Here is a 22,464-nt window from a genome sequence, read left to right as displayed (position 1 = left end):
TTGGGTAAGTAGAAAGGTCTTCACGATCTACTGCATGTAAGAAGTGTTACGAGCTAATTAAAAAAACCCATCAGCCCCCAAATCTAGATAGTTCCCATTTCCCCAGAAAGCAGCAATTAGCAGATGTCTGTCTTGCTTTCACCTACAGCTTAAATACCAAAGAAGTATCTTCCCTACTTGCAGCAATATTTGAGAAGCATTAGTAATCAGCTTTCCATGCTGCCTTGAATGTTAGGGATGATGGGCAAATACAGCAATGTTTGCTCTGGTTTGTGAACTGGACCTGTGTGTGCATCTTTTTGGAATATACTTAAAAAAAGTTTTCAGAAACCCTTTACATGAGAAAAGAATTTTCAAATGGAAATGTGAGACCCACAATTTTGGCATAAAGTGAGAACTCCCTGGTATCATCAGCAGGCCGGGGATTAGACTTAGTATGAGAATAACAGATATTTTGAAGAATTTGAAAATATGGAGGTTGCTTTAATATTTGTATGCATCTGGTGAGTTTGTGTATTTCTACTTATGGTTATTTTCTGAATTTCCTGACAGGTCTTACTGAGATTGCAGATTCTTTGGGTTAGTTCCTTTTGCAGGGGTTGTGAAGAGCCTGGGAATATGCCCTTTTGGTACACAAACGGGCTTGCTGAGTGAAAGCACCACATAAAAAGATGACAAAAGGAGCAGATGATCTATGGCCCGGTTTCCCTTCTGCGTAGAGCGTGCAGTGGTGTCGTTTACCATTCATCACCCTAAGGACAAACTCTAGCATTGACAGGTACGCATTTTTGCCAATCCTGACTTTTTTTCCATTTCATTTAATATGTTTCTCCAACCGGCAGATACTGTATTTGTTGGGAAAGGAGGGGAGAAAAGCCCACGTCAGTATGAACATCTGTGGAGTCCAGGCAGAGACAAAGGTTCGCTGAGCTTTGGAGCAAGCCCGGCGCGTGCTGTCTCTGCACACCCCTCCCCAGGGGAAGGTTTCCCAGCCCCTGCACTGGGAATCGGAGGGACAGGTTCCGGGGGGAGAGCAGGCGGTGGCTTACAGGGTGGGCGCTCCCCCTGGGTACTTAACTGATAGCTGATACCACCGCAGTCTTGCCTTGGTGAACCCAGATGTGCTTTCATATCCAGAATGCCCGTGGCAGTGGAATTGCCAGCTGGCTGCTGGTTCCCAGCAGGTTCGTTCCCGTTGCTCTGGCTGCAATGTTTTGTGCATATTTTGAAGACCCTGTGGCACAGGAGGCTGCGGTAACGCTGAACCTTGCACCCTTGCAGCAGCTCCACAGCAACTGTGTGCTCCCAAAAGCAAAGCGCGATCGATCGCATTGGTGATAGCCAGCGATATAAAAACAAGGAAGAAGCAGGGAGAGTGCACAAAAAGGGGATTTGTCAGACTGAAAGCTTATAGCTTTACAAGTGTCTTTAGTGGATGCTTTGTTGCAGCTGAAAGCATTAGTTAAATGTATGGCATCGGGGTTTTTCTTAAGGTGGGGAGTGCTGGAGCGAGGACTGAGTTGCAGCAGCTCATGTGGATGTCACAGCATCTGCACTGCTTGAGGACAGGAGGCAAACCAGCCGAAGCATGTACAAAATACAGTGAATTTTAAGCATAATTATAATGTAGCTTGGTGTTGTCCAGGGTTTTCTGGAAATGCCTTAAATCTGACAATTCCCATTAGAAATATGTATATATCTGTTGTTGTCCTCCATGCTGATGTGGAGACCACCAGCCACTTTTTACAGCAGAGGGACATGGCTTGATGTCACGGGGACAGAAGTCTCTCCTGGGCAGGTTTTTTCACCCTGGTGCGTAGTGGTGCGAGCGATCGCTGCCTGCTGGTTTCGGCCCCCGCTGGAGCGGGCGGCTGTGGCCGAGCCATGCCTGCTGCCCTGCGCCGGGCTGGGCGCCGGGGCTGTTCCCCAGGGGAGGCTGCTGAGCACAGCCTGCAGCGAGTGAACCCGGCATTTACAGGGCATCACCCTGAAAGCTGCGTGTAACCTGTGGTATGGCACCGGCAAGGAGTTAGCAGCAGCAGTATGGTCTAACTGGGGAATTTTAAAAGTGTTTTTATGTAGATCCATTGCCAAGGATTTCAAAGAGATTGTGCTTTGGTCTTTGCTGCAAAGGGAACAAAGTGTACGAGTTTGACCTGTCTGGAGAAGCTGTTCCTTTGCCTTGCTGCTAGGCAGGATTTAAATCCTGCTGTCGTATTGCATTGATCCCGAATAATTGCTTTAATAGCAGTCCCGGTGTAAACAGTAACTAGGCTTCTGTCGCTTAAGTAATGAAATTACATATATTTTTGCCCTGGAAGAATTTATCCTGCAGCTAGTGTTGCCTCCCTGGGATGAGGAAGCTCCTTGCTCTGAGCCTGGGCAGCATGAGCCTGCATGCCCCAGGAGAAACACATGAGGAGGAAAGATGAGGGGAGGGCAGAAGTGTGGGGAAATAAATTCCTTTAGGTATCAGAGCAGTTGCTTCTGTTAGACAAGAAAATAATGGGTTGCATTGTAGGCTGTAATTCCCACAGAATGTCTCGCGGTTTCTCTTTGTCTGGGCTCCTCTATTAACACCCAGTGTGATTTCCCCTTCTACCGAGTAGCTGCTCTCCACCTCAGGGTACTTCTCAGATGATCGTATGCAAATTGGATGGGTTTCCATCAGAAAAAGTCAGCAGCACCTTTCTCTTCCCTGCCTTCGCAGTCCCTTTTGTGAGCGAGCACAGACCGCTTCGTGCTCCTCCCATGATGATCTGTTGTTCACAGAGGTTTTCATGCCTCAATTTCAAGCAGCCACCAGAATTTGTAAGGTGGGAAAAGAGCAGTTTATGAACCAAAGGTCCGAGTTCAAGCATAAGAAGCAGATCATCCCAGCTCAGCAAAGTAAACCCTTGCTTTGCCAGAGCTTTGGGAGCTTAGTTTCTTTTTTCTTTCTTTGCATTTTCAAATACACATGAAGTGCTTTGGGCTGGTGCGCAGCCTGGGCTCCAGCCCTGTCTGTGTGCGAGTGCACTGCTCCTAGGGAGAAACGAATTAGTGACACCCGCGAGTGTGTCCGAGAGTATTGTAGTGATATTTATGCTTCGGCAGAAAGCAAGCAAAGAAGATTCTAGCACAAAAATAAGACTCATATACAGCCCAAAAGGGAAACCATTGCAAAAGCTCAGCAGTCACAACGTCTTCGCATGCAATGAATGCCTTTTACTTGGAAGAGCGATTTGCAATATAGCAATAACTGGCAAAATGTGTATGCCTGGATCATAAACTCTCAGTAATGTGGAGCTAAACAGTTAGCAAAATTCACCACATCTTTATAAAGTGTGGAAAGTATACTTGATGTATATATATCTGTATCTATCTCTGTATTTTCTACAGCGCAGTAGTTTCATATGGTTCGATCTACTGCATACAGGCAATTTGCATGTGATTTAGTGCAATATTTATGCCAGGCATGTCATGTTGGTCTAAGTAAATGAAGTAGTGCTGGCAATCCTTTTCATTATTAATACTGCTAGAAGTAATGATTTTGTATACCAAGTTGCAGGTTTCAGCGAGCAGATCCCTAGTTAATGTAATGCGTTTGACCTTCACACTTAGCGGGGTGAGTTCTGATAGTCTATCTGTTGTGTAATTGCCTTCTGATTATTATTCACCAACCCTGGTATTGTTTAATGTGCAGATTAGTATCTTGCTTGTGAGCTTTGGTTCATAACCACAGCTCTACTAAACATCGTGCTATTTTGTCCTTAGTAAAATCACCATAGTAACATTGCGGGGAAAATAGTGTGCCTTGTATTTTTATCCTGCGCTGAAATACCAGGGCTGGCTAATATTTTTCTTACTTTTGTCCACCTCTCATCTATTACCGCTTGCAGAGGCCGGAGGAGGTTGTACTTTCGGCTTCCAGATGATTGCAGTTTCTCCTGTGGATGTGTGCAAGACCCAGTGATGCTCATGGAGAGGGGGAGCGCGTTCTGCAGCCGCTCTGTACACCACGCTGCTCTTGATCCCTTGTGCTGACCGCTGCAAGCAAGACGAAAGATAGTCCTTGCTTCAAACAGCTGGTAATTAAATGGCTCAAACCCAAGCCCTGTTTTATGCACAGGCAATTGAGAAATGGAAGAGTAAAGTTATTTCAGGGTGTTGTGTAGAGAGTATTGGGCTTGGGTTGTGCCGCCCTGGGGGTTTGCTCCCTGCAGAAGGTCTCTGCTCTTCGGCTCCCTTGTCATTCTCATTAATTAATCTTCTGTTCAATAAGCATTTGTCTGTTTAGATGGGTGGCTTTGCAGGTAAACTGATTTTCCCCCTTTCTTTCAAGAAGGCTAAGGAAATTAGTTCCCCAAGCAGATCTGTGCATTTTGAGGGGGATATGACTGTGATTTTGATGGCAGCGATTGCTGAGCTCTGTTACCTTCAGGTGCAAAAGCATAAGGAGCACAAACTATGGTCTTGCACCCAGTGTGGCACAGGGTGACCAGGAGCATCCTTGTCCCGGGGAGGAGCGGGATCCGGGATCAGGCGACTGGTCCCAGTGCTGCAGCTGCATGCCTGTTGCCCCTCACCCAGCGGGGGGCTTGCCTGGGGGTTTCCCTGCTCGTTAAAGTGGGCTCCACTGCCTTACATGAAATGAGAGAAAGCTCTTGTGCAATAGTACATTGGTGAGTTAAACTTTGTGATTCTGAAAATAATAATTGGGTTGCCAGTATGTGTTTAAACAAGGGATAAATTATACGTGGGTTTTGGCATGCAATTTCACCCCTACTGGTCCAGAAACTCATTACAAAGGTAGGAGTGATCGCGAGCCAAGATTTCCAGCCTCCATTCTCTTTCCAATAAGACTTTATACTATTGCGTTATAATCTTCGGCTGATATCAGCATGTATCATGCCCTAACTGCCACGGGTGATAAAACATTTGACAGGTTTCCACATCCCCGTTAAATAAAACCCTGTAATGGTAAATCACCTGGAGCAGCGTCCCTTGGCTGGGTACCAAGCACGTTGTTTTTCAGCCTGAACCTCTCTGAGATGTGAGAGGTGATAGGGCGTGCTTGCCCGCCCCGTGCAGCGCTGCCGCCTCCCTCAGAAATGCTGGGGACGGTTTCGGAAGCCCTTACAGTTGCTGTTGCAGCTCCTAAGAGCAGGGGATCCACCTGCAGTGATTTTTCCAGGGAAGTCCTGCTGTGTGGGCAGCCAGCCCAGCATGTCTGAGCTGCAGCGGGAAGCTCCTCTGCAAACCTTAATTCCTTCCCTACCCCCCTGGCAAATAGAAATCAGCTGTTCTACTTGAGTTATTTTGCTTTGATATGGAGAGGAATAAGCTAAATATGTTCCTTGAACTATGGCAGAATAGTGGGTCAAAAATGTTGATGGTATTTTTCTTCTGATCCAGAAAAAAAATAAATAATTTCCGTCAGGGGTATATGCTGAGAGGTGTCATACGTACAGCTTCCACAAACAGAGCAGAGCTTTGGCAGGGGTTAGAAATCCCTCTTTGGCATGATGATTTGTGGCTGTGTTGCTGTGTTATTGGGTTGTCAACTTGGAAGAAAAAAAATACCCCTGTGCTTTCATTTATTATGCCTGGGAAAAGGGCCCCCGTTGCTCTTCTCGCTCTTGTCTTGATCCATCATGATGTGCAAGCCCGAAGCGCGCGGGGAGGGTGGCTGCGCGCTGGGATCTCTGCTCCCCTCCTACACACTTCTGCAAGTGGTGGTTTCACTTATGGTGACGTGGAAGGTGAAAGCTGGACTCTTCCAGCGGCTTGCCTGCCATTTTTGAGGTATTTATGGGAGAAAGCGGAACCCAAATGTTTGAGGAAGAAGGCCAGAATGTCAGCTGGGATATTCCTTGTAGAAATTTAGAGAGGCGAAAAAAATGGGCCACTCTGGACTACTTTTGGCTTGAATTTTTCCTGTCCTGTACAAAAAAAAAATGCTACTGGAGGACACGGGCCCCAAATCATTATCAAACCCATCTGCAGACCGTGCGCTGGCACAGATGGGCGTTTTGCTTCAGTTCTTGATTAATCAAAGACAGAAGTGTGTGTTTGCCTGCTCCTTATGAAGAGAAACTGTTCCATAGAGAGCAGTAAAGCTTGTTTTGGCACTTGAAGCAAAACCTCTTCTCCTGGAGCAGGTTGCTTGGTGGTGTGACCAAGGTCAGGAGTATAAGCATGGGACGGGGCTGGGTGCTGAAGGCAGGGCAGAAGCAGCTCCCGTCAAAGCAAATATCTGTGTGAGGAGTACGCAGTTTGGGTTGCAATAGTTAGATATATAGGTAAATAATAGGAAAGCACTCAACTCATAACTGCTTACCGTCAGAATATTCATGCATCTTTGCTGTTACAAAACGCTGTTTCATATTACTCCTCTTTATTGCCTGCCTTCACGTGTTTTGTTTTTTGGGAAATAGATTTTTAATAGGCTGCTTCAGCAAACAGGTGTCAATTTACAAATGCTCCACTATTTACCTATACATACAAAATAATGAAGTATATATATGTAGTAAAGTATACCTACTTGTCATTGGTTCCCTTTTGGGTACTTTTTGGGTTGCTTGCACAACTCAGCATTAGTGAAATCTACCCAGGCAGCACGCTGGAAGAGATCCCCTTACCATAATGTGTTCAAAATGGGGTTTAAACATCCTGCAGACAAAATGTACCACATGCAGTTTCACTCCCAGGTCACGTTAAGTGCAATTACGTTTATGTGACTCTGAATCAGTTTCCTTAAGTATCTGGGCTATATATTTAACTTCCCAATGAAATGGCTTATGCTGTAAATATTGAGGCCATCCAGGGTGATTAAATATTAAAAATGGCATTTAAAGAAAGCCCCAGTTACCGTGTGCATTGAGCTTTCACAGCTTTTGGCAAAGTGCAGGCTGATAGCCAAGCTTTGCATCTGGCCACTGATGCTTGTTGCTGCGAAAAAAGCAAGACTCCCCCTAAGGAAATTCCGCCTGGGGGTTACAGGTGGGTGTCGGGGCTCTCTGTGTCCCCAGGACAAGAGCAGCAGGGCCTGAGCTTCAATATCTTCTTACCTCTCCCTTGCTCAGCCAGCACCTGGCCAAAAATTTCCAGCATCACAGAGAAGAAATAAAAAACTCTCAGGTCCCGAGGGCAGCCCTGGTGATGGGAACGGCTTTGGTGACTCCAAGAGGGGGCAGGATTGACCCTATGTTACTATCAGTTTGCAGGGGGGTTCTCCTGCCTGTGAGCCCTGACGCGAGCATGCTGTTGGGCAGCAGATTTACTAGTGAGTTTCCGAAGAGCAAACCAGAGCCAAAGCACCCCAAACCCGCAGCAGACATGCTTTCCCCTGCGGCGTGTGCTGGCTGTCGGGCAGGGAGGTGCCGGGCTGGCCGAGCGTCCTCTCTCAGAAGGTTCTACCTCACTGAGGGCAGGGATGGAGGCACTGCTCCCGTGGGGGGGTGGTTGTACCGGGCTGGGCAGTGGGATCAGTATGTTATAAAGTGCTTGGTAAATTCAATCTTTATTCCACATAGCATCTCTCCAACAACTGGCATGAAATTCCTGAAGAAAATATATATGGAACAATTACGACGGTCCATTTAAACGGTACAGAAAATGAAGCAGATTTAAGGAGAAACCTTAAAACAGCCTACTTGCTTCAGGTATCACAAGGTAATTCATTCCCCTACAAGGAGCACAGTAATAAAGACTAAAGCTCTTCTGCCCAGGGTTTGACTTCTAGAGGTCAGGACTTTCACGAGGAGAGAAGTTGCGGAGTAATAACTCAGGGAGAAGGCACCTTACCCGAATACAAAGTCTTTCTATATGTAATAAAAATCCAGTGCACATGCAGCCCTTGGCTCCCTTGTAATCAGAATTAAATAGCCGGACAGATACTGTTGATTTTTCAAAATTACCTTTGTACTGTACTATTAAATTCTACAACAGACCTAAATGCGAAGAGGAGGATGGGGAGGGAGGGTGGGTCTGGGCACAGGGTGGTACCCAGCCGGGGGTCTTGTGCAGGGGCAGCAGCAGGGGGTGGGGGGGGGCTGTGGGGGCTGTGGTCCGGCTCAGCGTCATCTCTGACATGGCTTTAGGGGGGTCCCAGATCCCGCCTGGCCTGCCGTGGAGACCCGTGCCTGGCGTGGAGGTGGGCAGGGGCACCAGGAAAGCACTTTTCTGCACCATCCAGTGACACCGAGCATAATTTTTTTTTTTAATTACCCTCCCTGACAAGGCTTACTGTTTGTCAGTCCTGAAATACAGAAGTATTAAAAGTCAGAAATTTACAGGATCTGCGCGCCTGTGGGTAGGGCGTAATTTCAGGCTATTGATTTAAAGGGATATAAATCAGAAGGGAATAATAAATGTAGTAGCTGTCAACTTTAGGATTGCAGGTGACGTGTGTTTTATTTGGTAGGGATCTTTTTTTGGAAGAGCGTATAGCCATCATTTGTTTGAAGTGGGAACAGTACAAATGGGCTGCACACTGATCTTTGTCCGAGTGGGAATGAGCTCCTGACCACATCTCATTCGTCATCCCAAAACCCCACCGGTGTCTGGGAGGCTCATCAGTCTGAAGATAAGTTGCTGCCTCTGCGTTTCTCATGGCTCCGACACACTTGCAGTTCACTCTGTTCAGCAAGATAAACCTGTTGTAAGCGAAATGAAGGAGGCGGTGCATGAAAGGACCTGGGGCGCCTTTGCACGTTGGTCTTGTAACGGTTGTGTTCCCCGAAGCAGAGTGTGTGGAGAGGGCAGAGGAATCTGTGGCTTCCAATAAAACCCCACTCCAGCTAAAAGAACCCCAAACATACAAATGACAGCTGTCACGCTATCGCAGAAACCATGTACTGAATCTGAAAATACCCAACGCAGCTAAAATGCTGGAAGAAATTTTACAAACCGTTAGAGAGAATGAAATAGTTGGGTTCCTTCCATGCTGGTGGTTGAAATTCATTGCAACTGTGCTCATATTAGTAGCTTCAGTGACATACAGTGAATGCATGCTAATTTTAACCTTCCATCTGGAAACATCGCTGGTTAAGTGGAAGTGTCCTCATCACACTTTATTTCAATAGGAAGGTACTTGAGGCTTTTGGGAACTTCAGATTTGAAATGACATGTGCAGAGCAGCTGAAAACCATTTATTAAAGCAGTATTGATGTGCACGTTTTAGACTTACGGCTTTACCTATGGAGCTGGAGGTCTGCAAAGCCAGGTGCAGAGGAATGTTCCTCTGCACGTCTGCTGATCGCTTTTATTATTTGTGACAACCTGGTATGTCCCCAGAGGTCACGAAATATGAATCCCCTTCAATGGGTTCCCATCGAGGACAGTCATGAAGAAGGATTCTTCTCGACTCAACACATTTTTTTTCCAAAACCCCTGATGCGTTTTGACTCAGCAGGTGAGTTGCCACTTAAGTTTATCCCCCAGTGGTCTTGAGAGACTTTTGCAAGCAAGTCAGTGTCTGAGATGAGCAAGAGATTTTGTTCAGGTTCCTCTTGGGTGCCGGATTGCTTTCCAGCTGAGAGCAGGTACTCAGTTTGGGCCTGGATCTTGCACTAGAATATAGGGCTGCCTACAGCTCCTGGTGGTTTCTTTAATTTATTTCCGCCCCCCCCCCCCCCAGTATTTTAGTCATTTAGCCACTCATGAATACTGTGAACAAAATTTTTCATACGTTTTTATGCCAAATGATCTTCAGATCTGCAAGAGCCGTGGGCTTTTTATGTGCCTGCCGAGGTTGCGCTGAACCCTACTCAATCTGCATCTCCAGTAACACTTCCCAAAGCTGGAGAGAATATTTCAAAAGCCTGCTCTGACGTTAACCCTTTCTTTTCGTTGCTCTAGCAGATCAGCTAGGTCTGCATGCAACCCCAGGCTGGAAACCATGGCAATGTAAGATAAATTAAAGGTGATTAAATGCTTCCCTGCTTCCTAGGGTGAAGGGCAAGTTGGGACACCACAGCTAACTAATTGGTCCTGGGTTATAGAGGAAATTTGTGGTATAGTAGGTACTTGAGTTGCATGTATGAGGCAAGTGTCCTGTAATTGCACCTTCGGCAGGCTGTGGATAATTCTGTTGCTTAGCTGTCAATGGGATAATGGACTTGCTTGTTCCCTGCCCTCCTTGGAGAGCAGAGTCGATGTGCGTGTTACTATGACCACAGGAGCAGTGGAAAATAGTGATTCTTCTTGCCCCACCATTGCAAACGATGGTTTGAAGGTGGACATAGCCTACCCCACATCTGCCAAGCTGGCAATAGTGTGCGGTGAAGCTGATGGGCTGACCGTGGGGGTGGGGAGCCCTGGAGCATAACCTGCTTTTAATGAGAAGGCATCAGTGAAAGTCGTTAATTTCTCTGCCACGCCTGTTGGCAGCAGCAGCGCGGTGTGTGTGGTTCCCCCGGTGCAAAGACTGGAAGTGGATGCAGGCTCGTCATATCGGTGCTTTTAGGGAGACTGTAGTGGAAAAGGGAACAGATGTTGTGACTAATTGTCTTTTTTTTGTTCATTTAAGCTTCTCATCTCAAATGTCAAAGTATTAAAATCTCAGTCCAGGAAGTTACAGTAAAAGAACTGAGCTCGTAAGCAAAATTTTTGCCTTGGCTGCTGCTACGTGTATTTCTCTGCAACTGATTTTTTTTTTTTTTTTTTCTTATGGGACTTGAATTCTACTACTTAACTCTGTTAAAAGACTATCCAGATACAATTTGCCCTTGAATTAACAGGCACCATCATGTCCCCCTAAAGCATGCAAGTAGATTGCAAGCTTGCGGGGGGTCAGGCTCAGGTGAGGGGCTGGTTTTTGAGTTTTCCTGAGCAACAAACGAGCTGAATGTGCTGGTATGCAAATCTCCTCCCCTGCAGATCCACCTGCACCGCATCTACGCAGCTCATCAAACGGAATATCTGAGACAGTTTACTGAGCTGCTGGGTCCTGTCTGCTGCTGGCTGGGGAGATGGTTTTGCAGCTTGTCCCTGTGATGTGGGAGGGGTGGTACCAGCCCACTGCTCCTGCACCCACCGCCCCATTTTCCCCACCCCTGCCGGTGAGGGGCCAGCCGAATGTTGCTTTTCTGGGGATAACATTCTTCTGTTTGTGCATGTTGATTTGAAAACTGGGTAAAAAGTTAGGCTAACAAGTTTTAACTTTCTAGGACTGGATTACAACCCACACCTCTTGGTTATGAGTATGTGGGGCAGGGACATGAAACATGCAAGGTGAATTCTGCAAGAAGCTACCGAAACCCTGGAGCCGGGGATCACAGCGGAGCCCGTGAGGCCTCCCCTCCTGACCAGAATACACCTGCAAGCTAAGTTTGATTTACTTGCCCTTTCTTTCTGAGGGACGTGTGGGTTTCTGCTCTCCCCCCGGCCGGTGTGGCGGCCACACGCAAGCCAGCCCCGTGCTTGGCTTTGCTGGCTGCAGAGGGCACTGACGTCTTTCAGTGCAAGCCACTGGCCTGGCCTAATTAGCCACAACCTAATAAAGAGACGTTTTGACATGCGGGGAAGCAAACATCGGTTTTGTGCAGTGAGAAACGTTTATGATGGAAAAACTGTTCTTTTGCTTGGTGTGCACGCTCGGCAGCAGTAAATCTGACCGTCACTTGTAACAGGGGCTTACTTAATGGCACCTTCTTCTACCACCTGCTCCCCTTCCACTGCTCAGAACCGTTGGAGAAGAGGCTCAATAACATAAACTCTCCCCAAACTGGTGGGTATCGCCTGTGCCACACTGCCTGTCAGCCCGGCACAGCCCCCAGCTCCTGCCTGTCTCCTGCCTGCAGGCAAGAACTATCGATTAGCTCACTGCTGTTAACTAAGCACATGCAAGATGGAAAATGCTAGCTTTATTTTAATGAATGCCTTTAAGTGCTTTTGGTAACGCTGACATACATATATATATATTATTTTTTTTTTTTTCTTATAAGGGTCCATGATACTGCAGAATCTCCTGGGGTTAATACAGTTTAAAAACACAACTGAGCTGGGTAATAGTATTTAAAATAATCCAAACACTGCTGTTTTATATGTGAAGTTGCCTCTGGCTTTGTTCCAGTATAAATCTACCTGGCTATTAACTCTGCCATGACTGATGTGATCCTTATTTTTCAAGGATGCATTAAGGGGAGCTGTGATTGAAAGATGGCATAAAAATTATGTGGTGTTACTGCTGAGATATCTCTGATTATAGCTGCCTTTTACATCTTCTGTAAATTTCTGTGTTTGCTGTGTTATTTCACTGCAAGGGTTTGTAAGTATTAAATTAATTTGGCGGCATGAGGTTCTAAGAAGCAGAAGATATTTGTGTGCCAAGAAAAACGGTAAACACAACCTTATCTGAACTTGATCTCCTCCTGGGGAGCCTTGTTCCTGCAGTAGGTGAGTAGCTCGAGGAAAGGACCTAATTCAGGGTGCAGTTGTGGGACTGTTGACTGATGGCAAGAGGAGACGTTACAGCAGAAATGGATTTGCTTTAGATAAAGTTAATTTTTCCTTCCATGGTTTCCCTGAAAACCTAGACTTCATCCGTAGGGTGTCGCAGAACATACATCTGTGCGTGCGTATCCACCGCCTGGTTTGTTTAGCTGCTTCTGCAGGGTCTGCCTCTCCTCCGATGGCTAGGATGTGGAGCAGCACCAGGAGGGTTTTAGTTTATTTAAGATGCAAATGATGGAGGTCACTCAGGTGTTTGTAAATGGCTTTCTGGCTAACCCCAGGGCTGTCACAGCCTGCTTCAGAAGGGGCACATCAAGTAAGAGGTGAAGGTTGGAACTGTGTAATTGAAAAATAAGGCCAACAGAGCATCTGGTTTGCTTTCTGCTGCAGCACGAGACTTCGCCTCTACCTTGCTAAATAGCTCTTAAGAGAGATTATCATTAAAATCTGGCAGTGACTCAATTGGAGTACATCTGTGCAATGTGAAATCAAATCTTTATTTGAGTATGGAACACTTGGATCAGCTGACTGCCCGGTTTGTAGGTTTAAAAAAAAAAAGGGGGGTGGGGGGTGGGAAGGAAATATATAGAAACAGTATTAAATAAACCCCCTTCTCAGTGCAAAGCTGGAATGATGAAGGTCACTACAGCAATTCCTCCTCTGGTGAGCGACCAGGTCCCCAGCTCTGCCTCCTGTTCACCCTCGCACCCCTGGGAACTGGCTCAGGAATTGCAGAATTGGTGTAAGGCGGTTTTTCCTGCTGCTGGGACATGCAGAAATATAGCCCTGCTACAGAAAGCCATCACCATGGCGCTGCCTCTGCCCAGGGCAGGATGCTCGCAGCCACGAGAGGGGGGCCGGCACTGAAGCAGGGTGGCCGAGCCCCAGGAATTAACAGATGAATACAGCAAACAATACTACTAGTGGGATATAGGACAGAGAAACAGAATGGATTATTAACTAGTCTGTGTTTGAATGAGATGCATTTTATTGCCCTCGCATGTTCTGTTCAGCAGAAATTCTTCTTACAGTCAGGGACATGGCTTAGTGGTTGACTTGGCAGTGTTAGGTTTGTGGTTGGACTCAATCTTAAGGGTCTTTTCCAACCTAAATGATTCTATGATTCTCTGAAATCAACTGAGGTATTGACTGTGACTGTTAGTTCTTACATTGCTGGATCCAGCAACTGTACTTAAAACAATTCAACAAATTATTATTTTGAATGAAGAATTATTGTCTGATGGAGAACATAAATGTTTTTTTTGCTGATCACAATGCCAGAACTTGGGTATTTGGAATCAAAAATGTTTGCTTGGGAAATGTCAAAGCTGCTGCCTTCTGAATTGTGTGCCTAGAGGAGCAGCAATGCCCTTGGCGTGAAAGGCTTTGTGGCACGGTGGTTGGTGTGGTTGTGCCCTGTGGGGTTAGAGACCAGAATCATGCCTTCGCGTCTTCTGGCCCATCAGAGCTCATAGGCAGGTGCCAATGGAAAGCGGTGACCGCTGGCAGAGAGCTAGCCATGATCATCCTGGCAGTGATCTTTTCTTGGGGTTGATCCTGTGTCTTTGCCTTTGCTAGTCTTCATGTTCGGTGAAAATGGAGGGGAAAAAATCAGCCCAGCAGTAAACGGCTGAACAGAAAACAGTGGAATACATTTTTTTCTGTACACACATACACTAAATATTTAAATTAAAAAATCCCCTTTTTAGATATTGCATACTTTTTTCTGTAAGTAATGTTTTTTCCAGTCATCTCAATTCAAGTGTATTAAATACAGTCCCAGTAGTAACTGTTCTTCTGCATAATAGCAATCTGAAGAAGCTAACATGCTTGCAACTATTTTTTCCAGCAGAAATAAACCAGAATTTTGTGGATAGTGAAAGTGATGAACTTGATGTGTGCAATGAGGCAGAATGTTTTGATTTTTTTTTTAGATAGTTACTAATTTAGTAGTTGAAAACAAGAAATGATGGATGAACAGTACTGTTTTTGAATAAATATTATTCTGTTTCCCTCAGTAATTCTTGACCTGTACGCAAAATCTCTTGTTAGAAAGATTAGGTCATTAATTACATTAAAAAGTCCCATTACATGTCCTGCCATTAAAGAAGAAATTTCTGGGAACGGAGAAGCTTGGAAGTAGTGGTTTTAATTTCCACCACAGCTTTAATGCTTCATGAAAGACTTGCTTTTTGTCACCAGAAGACGGAGGGTGCCCTTTGCTATGGAGCGTGCAGCCAGCTGTGGGCTCTGTGTGGAGCTGGGCCCTGCCGCCATTGCACCGCGCTGGCACGGCGGGAGCTGCCGCCATTGCACCGCGCTGGCACGGCGGGAGCTGCCGCCATTGCACCGCGCTGGCACGGCGGGCCCTGCCCCGCACAGCCGTGTTCCCACTTCGTCGCAGCCGGCGGTGAGGAAGGGTGCAGCTGCCTGGCCTGCAGAGAGGCACGGCTGTGGCTCCCGCAGGTTGTGCCGGGCTCCTGGGAAGGCACTGGAAACACCAGTGGTTCCTCCAGGGCATGGGCTTCAGCCAGGCCATGGTGCTGCGCGTGAGGGAGGCTGGTGGGTGTGCGGGGCAGGCGTGGTGGGACGTGCCAGCCGTGCTCTTCACGCCAAGCAGTGCCACGCTTGGCCCCGGCTGCAGTCAGCGCTCGTGGCAGTGTGCTGTAGGCCGCCGTTTGCCTGCCGTTGGCCGTAAAAAAGACGTGTTTGAAGGGGTGTCTCTGTGCAATGGAGCTGCGAATGTCACACGGGCTATCATGCTGGTCGATGTAATGCTTTTAGGAAGAGTTGTGCGCGTATTTTGGCATCAGTTTCAGGAGATCCAACCCTGTGCAAACATTCCCTGGCATTTTCTCCTTCACCAGTAAGGACATGAGTTTCCTTTTGAGGCTCCCCAGGACTCTGAAAGCTTTAATGTCCATTAAAAATGCACGCTTTTAGATTCCTGCTTCATCACCCTGTCAGCTGCTGTTGAGCTGCCGTGGGGAAGGGGAGGGGTGGTTTTGCTGTGTGTCAAGCAGTCGGCTAAAGATGCCTCGGCTCTGCAGGGGGTGCTCAGAATGAAGGCTTTGCAGCGCGGCACTAATCGCTTCGGGAGGCAAGATTGACTACTCTTCAGCTGGGAGGGAAAATTATAAATACAGATATCGGAGCAAACACATTTTTGATGACGGAGGCTTTAAGACCCCTGAGAGGCGAGAGATCCAAGTCATGATAGGTGCACCTCATCTCTAAAATTAATTGAAGGTCAAATGAGAGGGAAGGCTAATGTCTGTGGAGTCCTTGGTGTGACATATTGTTGCTGAATTCCTGGGAAACATGTGGCACCATCTTAATAGTGAGCTTCCAAAAAAGCTAGAAGTGTTAGATTCAGAAAGAAAAAAAAAAAAAGAGGTAAGAAAGATTAGGTGGCTGAGAAGCCTGGTGGAGGGGGTAATTGCTCACTATAATTGAAGAGGAAGATCAAAAGAACTTGACACGAATGCTTGACTTAAAACAGTGGGGGGAATTACAAAGAGACTTAAGAAAAAGTAAATTAATTAAAGGGGAAAAAAATATCCATCTGTTCTGTAGCTGGAAGAAGTCATTTAGACCTTTTGCTGGTCCAAAGACCACCTACTCTTTATCCTAGGGAAAGGTAATCCATCATCTCTGCAGCCATGTGTGCGGATTTGGTGCAGGACGCCCTGGCTGCTTGCGCTGTGGCAGGGGAGCAAACCACGCGTCGTGGTGCATCAGCTTACGGAAGGCCATATCAAAGTACATGTAACCACTAAATTATCATTTGTACCCAAAATTATAGAATTGGGTAGTTTTGAAGGCTGAAAAACAGTGTTACAAAAGGGGGTGGGGGGGGTGGGGGTGGAGGGAAAGTTCAGGAAGAGGCATGCAGGGGGAGAAAACCTCTCATCGATGTTTTCAAGCAGTGGAACTGCCCCGTGAGAGTAGCATGTGCTAAATGAAAGGCTAGAGTGACATGCTTGCTTATGTTGAGTAAGCGCTTTGATCCCGTTGATTTTAGTGTACCGATGCGCGCTCATGCTATTTTACTCCTTGAGGTACTTGAAATGCCTGGTTTCAGTGAATCAATTGAGGAGTAATCCTGCTTAACACGAGGAGCAGCGGTATCAGAAGACAGCAAGGCTGTTTATGTAAATTCAGGTGGTCTCAAAGTATTGGGTTTCTGTCCTTTACCAGTGACTTCAGTGTTACTTATAACTGTAAGGAGGTTTAAGCATTTGTTTTCATGTGGGCAAAATCTATCATTGACTCCCTTGTAAGACAAATGGCTGTTCAGAAGCTTGCAAAGTAACGGTTTCACACTAGCTGTCCAAACATTGTAAAAGCCCTGTGACTGTACGGGGTGTGTGACAGGCAGGAAGACTTAAAGATTTTCCTTATGACTGGAGGGTCGCAAGCCTGATCTGAAATAAAGGCTGTGTGTAAAGGACTTTCAGAACACATACAAAGCAACTGAAAAACAAAGGTGGGTGATGATCTGTGGGACTTCCCTTGTGCAGGTGTGATGTAGTTGCACCCAGAGATGCGCTGGGGTGGCAAGTGATGCTGTCCTTCCCTTCCAAGTCAGGAGCCAAACTAGCAAGAGGCTCCTATGAGCCCCTCCAGCATGTCACAGGGCAAGCGTGCTGCTCCACAGGGAGGAGAGGGTTTTGCCTGAAAGGATAAACACGCCATCACCAAGGCTAGTGAAAATGTCAATTCAGTGTCATACAGGTTAGCCCAGGCACCGTCCATCAGCGTGCCTGCAGCTTTTGAAGTCTTAATTTATGTTCCAAGCCCCAAACAGCTAAGATCAGCTCGTGGGAAAGAATACAGTGGTGTTCCAGTTAGTGGCGTTGTTTAACAACCTCATTTACAAGGGACTTGGAGATGGTCCGGTGGGATAGCCCACGTGCATGTGCCTGAGGACAGGCAGCCCGAGCTGCCCCCTGAGCTCAGCAGGACTGTCCTACAACTCTCCCCTGCCCAAAACATACACACTCCCTCCCAATAATTGTTTTATTCAGATGTTGCCGTGACATCGGCCAAAAAATCCAAGGGCCTTTGAGAGACACTGATATTGTAGGTGGCTAAGTATGTTAAAAGTGCATTTGGCTACTGCCCTGTGTCAGAGCTATTCCTTTTCCTCTACCTAGTGTTGCATTGCTACTCTGGAGGCTCCGATCATATCATGATTTGTGTGTGAAGAGCTGCTAGTCTCAGGGGAACTCTTCAGAAGGGAATAATTTCTTATTAAAGGGGAGATTGAAAGTCGTTTTTGGATATTACACATTGAACAGTCAATATGTAATGCACATTAAACTTGCCAGTCCCAAGTCTATTACTAATTTTCCAAAAAGGAAATTGTGGTTTCTTTGCTGCTTCTCTGCTTGGCAATTTCCTAATTTTATTCATTTCCTAGATCGTCAGTTCAGCGTTTGAGGGTTTTACAACCTCTAGAATCTCTTGTGGAGCAGGAGCACAGCATTTCATCATTGTAACATTTGCCTTCCCCCTTTCCCCAGAGAAGTTCTGATCCTGTCACTGGAGCTTTACCTGGGTGGACAGATGCTTCCCAAGGTGCCATCAGCTTTTCCCCCAGCTGGAGGCAATATAAAGATTTTCCAGTGCTTATCATCTTTTTCTGGGAAGGTCTCATTTGAAGTTAGATCGCTGTAGACATTTTTCCCTCTGCAGTGTAAGAACTTGCTGCCTTTGAAGTCTTTGGCTTTGCCATGTCCTCCCAGCTGATGGCACATCTTCATCTCTGTAGGTCTGGACCACTGTGAGCTGCACTCGTATTTCTGCATGCTGAGGAGTGGAGATGGCACCAGAGCACCCAACCTCCTGCCGTCACCGTCTCACAGCTCTGCACGGAGGGATAACTAAGCAATTTTCTAACAGCAACGAGTGAGAAAGTTGATGAGATATGCCCTGCGTCCTGTATACGTGTGTGTATGTATATACTTACACCTACACACAGAAATAGAGACAAAGCCCTTGTGTGTATATGTATGTGTATGTATATGTCTATATATTACACAAATATATATCATCCTAGAAAATTGTGTTCCCCCCTAGCAGAGATTCTGTTCCCCCTTTTTCCCACAGCACCCACCAAGCTGTAAGTGCTTTCAAAGATGAGCGTTGAGCTTTGGGCTGGGTGGGAGGGTGATAAGCGACTTACGCAGAACTCCTTCTGGAGGTGAAAATCAAAGGAATATGCAGCTTTTTATTTCCCTGGGAAAAAAATTATGCACATTGTTCAGAAGACAAAGGCAGATCAGTAGATTGGGTATGATGGCGGTATTTGAGATCATGACTTTGGGTGCTTATTTTATCTTTTTTTTTAGTGTTATAACAGAAGTGCTGCTTGTCTGCAGTGCTGGTGCAGACAGAAGGTCATGGCTGAATCCACACCCGTTCCCTTCTCCTGAGGATAAGGCACAAGATGACTAATAAAAAGCTGTATCACCCACTTTTCGGAGCTCCAGCTTGCACCTTCTCAAAAAACCTGTACAGCTTAATAATTTATTGCACGTTTTCCCAGACCTCACCAGCATTTCCCCTGCTGTGGCAGAATGGACCAGGTGGTGCTCAGCCCCTGGGTGGTTGGGGCTTTGGGCCCCTCCCAGGTGACCACCCCCAGACCTCCCTGTCCTGGAGGGGAGACAGCGCTCGGGGTGAGGCGCTGCCATAGCTGTGCTGCACACCTCGGTGTTCACAGGGCACGCACACCTGCCCCCGCGCCTTTGGGTTTAATTCCTGCGCGGCAGCAAGACCAGGGCTGCACTACAATCATTTAAAGATGAGGAAAAATATTGTCACATGCATATGTATTTTTAACTGGGCATCAATTCACTTTTTGGGATCAAAATGGGTTTCCGACCCAATGTTTCGGTGCTGGGCTTGGCTCAGGCTGGCCTGGGAGCCCCAGCTGGCGCGTGCGGTTCCAGCATCCTCAGCTGACAGCAGGAGGCCATTTGCATGTTTTGCTCTTGTTCCTTGCGTCTTCGTGCCTGGAAAGCAGATAATTTTCTGGGAGATGGTAAGTGGCACTAAGAACAGAATAAGGAGACTGGAGGCAGGTCGCCTCTGTTCACGGGAAAAAGTTAATAAATGATGTGACAGGATGTTGTAGTATGAACATAACTCTTTTGATCTTCACCGCTGGCTTGCAAATCATGTGAATCTAAACAAATTTGATGATACCTCAATCTATTAGTGATACATGCTGTCGTTACAGGTCTTTTGCGTTTCTGTTTATAAAGTCCTATTTAACACGCAACAGTCAAACTGTCAGCGGTCAGCCAGAGAGTTATTGTTCAAACCACAGTTCATCACGTATCTTATTTCTTCCTAGACTCTTCTGAGTTTGTATCGGAATCTTTATCGTTCGCTAATGAGAGTTGTGGAGATTTGCAAAAGTGAGGTCTAGTTCACCTTGGCATTGATGAAGTGTCAGTAACGATAAATACAGCGCTTGCTTTGTGCTGGAGGAGAACTTGTTTCCTTAATGAATAAAGATATAAAGGTAATACACAAGCTATCACAATTTTCTTTGATACATGAATTAACCTGTTATTTAACATTGCTTCTATACATTATCATCCATGGCAATTCCTGTTTGGAAGCATCCACAAGCATTTTAATGCTACCCAGTCCCCAACGGTCTCTTTCTACAGAATGAAGTGTCTATTTTTAAATATAGTCTGCCATTTAAAGTCTGTTAATATCTCATGCAACTACAGGTTGCCCCTGATTTGGTGTATAATCTTCAGTCTGTTGTCTATGGTAGTAATCACGCAGTAAATTTTGAGAACAATTAAGCATTGCCATAGCTGTCAGAGGGCATTGGTCTTCTGGGCGTCACTTTGGAGAGCCTCTGGGGCATTATCTGTGGCTCTCATCCAGACCCTTACAACAGAAGATTTCATATATAATTTTGTGAGGGATTGTTCGACAACACAGGCACAGCAGCTCGGTCTGATGGTGAAATGATAAAGTAGTTCTCAGAATGAAAATAATAATAAAAAGAAATAAATCCAGGACTCTATAAAGAAGAGGTGGTTGTGCAGAGAAAGGGCAGACTCTCCACTGTAAATACTGGAGCTGGTAGAAAGTCAAGAGTAGAGTAGGTAATGGGCCAATTGTTAATTTTAAACAGGGTTTAACTACTGGGCACTCTGTGCTGGTTGCTGCTCCATGCCAAGGGGGTGGTGGATGCTGAAGGTGATGCTGAGGAGCACAGCAGGGGGCCGGTCCCTGCCAGGCCAGTGCCAGGGGGCCAAGCCAGAGAGCCATGAAGGTTCCCTCCTGCTCAGAAAATAATTTTTGGGATAGTCGCAGGGGAGTGTGAAGTCAAAAGTTAGCATTTTAGAATAAGTGTGCAAGTCAGTGGCTTTAACTTTAGTTAGGCTCTAGGGGTATGTTTTATTCAAACTGCTATTGAGTAGAGAATTTGTTCAATAAAATGGCTAAAGTCCTGGTCAGGATGAGCCTGCCGAAAGCTCAGCTGCGGATCCGCGTCTGTGTTAATAGCATTGGCCTCACTGGTAGCAAGTTGCCATGTGTGTCTCTGCAGTTGGGAAGCTGAGCGGGCTGCATGGCTCGTACCGGCTGCGGTAACGTGCAGTGCCTGCAGTGGAGCCACACTTGCCTTTTGGGCTGCTGCCGTGACTTGCACGTGGAGGTGTGTTACCATTGACAATGGCAACAGGATGAATAAAGAGTGTCCCTGGGAGCTGGTGGCTATACGCTACCATGGATGGAGACGCACCTTGGTGCAGTGCAGCAGCAGGGCTGCGCGATGGCTTTTGTCCCAGGGCGTCCATGGGGTGCCATGAGACACTGCCCAACGCCTGTCCTCCCTGGCGCCCGCCTCGCGGAAATTCGCTGGCAAAGGGAGAGGAGGAGGAATTTCGGTTAAGGTGGGCAGGAAAGACAATTAGAGAGACTAGACCTGAACTCACATTAATTTGTGGGTGTGTGTGAATTTCTGCATGTGGCTTATCCTCCTCTGTTTTCCCCAGCACGCCCAGCTGAGCGCCTGGTGCTGGGAGGCGGAGGCAGCGTGCCTGCTGGGGTTCCTTGTCATGGTCACTGGTCGTACTGTGTGCGGGGCTAGTGTGCGGCTGACGCCCGCAGAGGTGATATATCCTAATGAAACGTGGTGGGTTTCAGCTCAGCGTTGTGCTCAACGTTGGACCATGCAGGAGTGCGTGCATTTTTCAGCCTGCTGCTCTGCTTGGTGGAAGCTGCTTAGTGGCGGGTTACAACTGGGGATCTGGATTGCAGCTCAAGAAATCAAAAGAGGCTCAGGGGGATGTCCTAATGTGAGATTATTACAAGCTGATGAACATCGAGCAAGGCTTGAATTAGAAAAGATTTTACCCCAGCTCAAAAAGTGACTTATCAGTATTTGTCTAAATTAGAGCAGAAATTGCAAATGTTTCCCAGGTGACATTTAATTTGCATAAAACCCAATAAATTCAAAGTTCACTCATCTATTATTTTGTAAAACGAGATGCGGTGTGTTGCTCACGTTTGGCTTTGCTCTGATTTTGCTAACAAACTTGTTGCCAGTGTAGTGCAGAGACGTTCAGAGGGGTCAGAAACCTCCCGCCCCACGTGCAGCCCTGGGGCAGGAGAGTTTGCATGGAATGGGGATTCAAAACGACACGTTCCCGGCTAAAAGAGTGAACCCCTATACAGAGGTGGTATGGTTTTTATAGGTTTATGCACAAATCAAAATACCTTATTTTCACCCAGTTGAAATGATTTTTTTTTTTTCAGCCCATCACATACTATGTAGTAACAGATTGCCTCTAGGAAAAAACATCAGTGTTGAGATGTGAAAGCAGTCTCCCGCATTAATCCAGACTGATCTATATGGATTAATGTATTGATTTTTGCCTTAGATAACAGGAAAGTTTCTTGCAGAGGTGATGGGTATTATGAAGAGATGTACAGAAGCTGGTGATGCAAAGGTCTTTGTTCAGTTTGTTAAAACTCATTATGGTC

The 22,464-nt window shown here is 46.5% G+C and overlaps 1 protein-coding gene across 3 annotated transcripts in view; it reads left to right on the top strand.

The window, feature by feature from the left end:
* The window catches only part of MFSD1 (major facilitator superfamily domain containing 1), a 52,502-nt gene extending 33,582 nt beyond the window's left edge, over positions 1-18,920 (top strand). The window contains exons 21-27 of one of the 3 annotated variants that reach the window (XR_005107187.1): positions 553-778; positions 3,882-4,070; positions 7,518-7,656; positions 8,408-9,397; positions 11,154-12,381; positions 18,215-18,396; positions 18,795-18,920. The gene's annotated coding sequence lies outside the window, so the exon portion shown is untranslated. Of the gene's footprint in view, positions 1-552; positions 779-3,881; positions 4,071-7,517; positions 7,657-8,407; positions 9,398-11,153; positions 12,382-18,214; positions 18,397-18,794 lie in introns of those variants that run through there. The other 2 variants (XR_005107188.1, XR_005107186.1) reach the window with 2 other exon arrangements.
* Positions 18,921-22,464: the final 3,544 nt, after the last annotated feature.

This window comes from Falco rusticolus, chromosome 13 (assembly GCF_015220075.1).
Source record: "Falco rusticolus isolate bFalRus1 chromosome 13, bFalRus1.pri, whole genome shotgun sequence".
NCBI lineage: Eukaryota > Metazoa > Chordata > Aves > Falconiformes > Falconidae > Falco > Falco rusticolus.
Note: the sequence above shows the minus strand (reverse complement) of the source record. Positions and strands in the feature narration are given on the sequence as shown.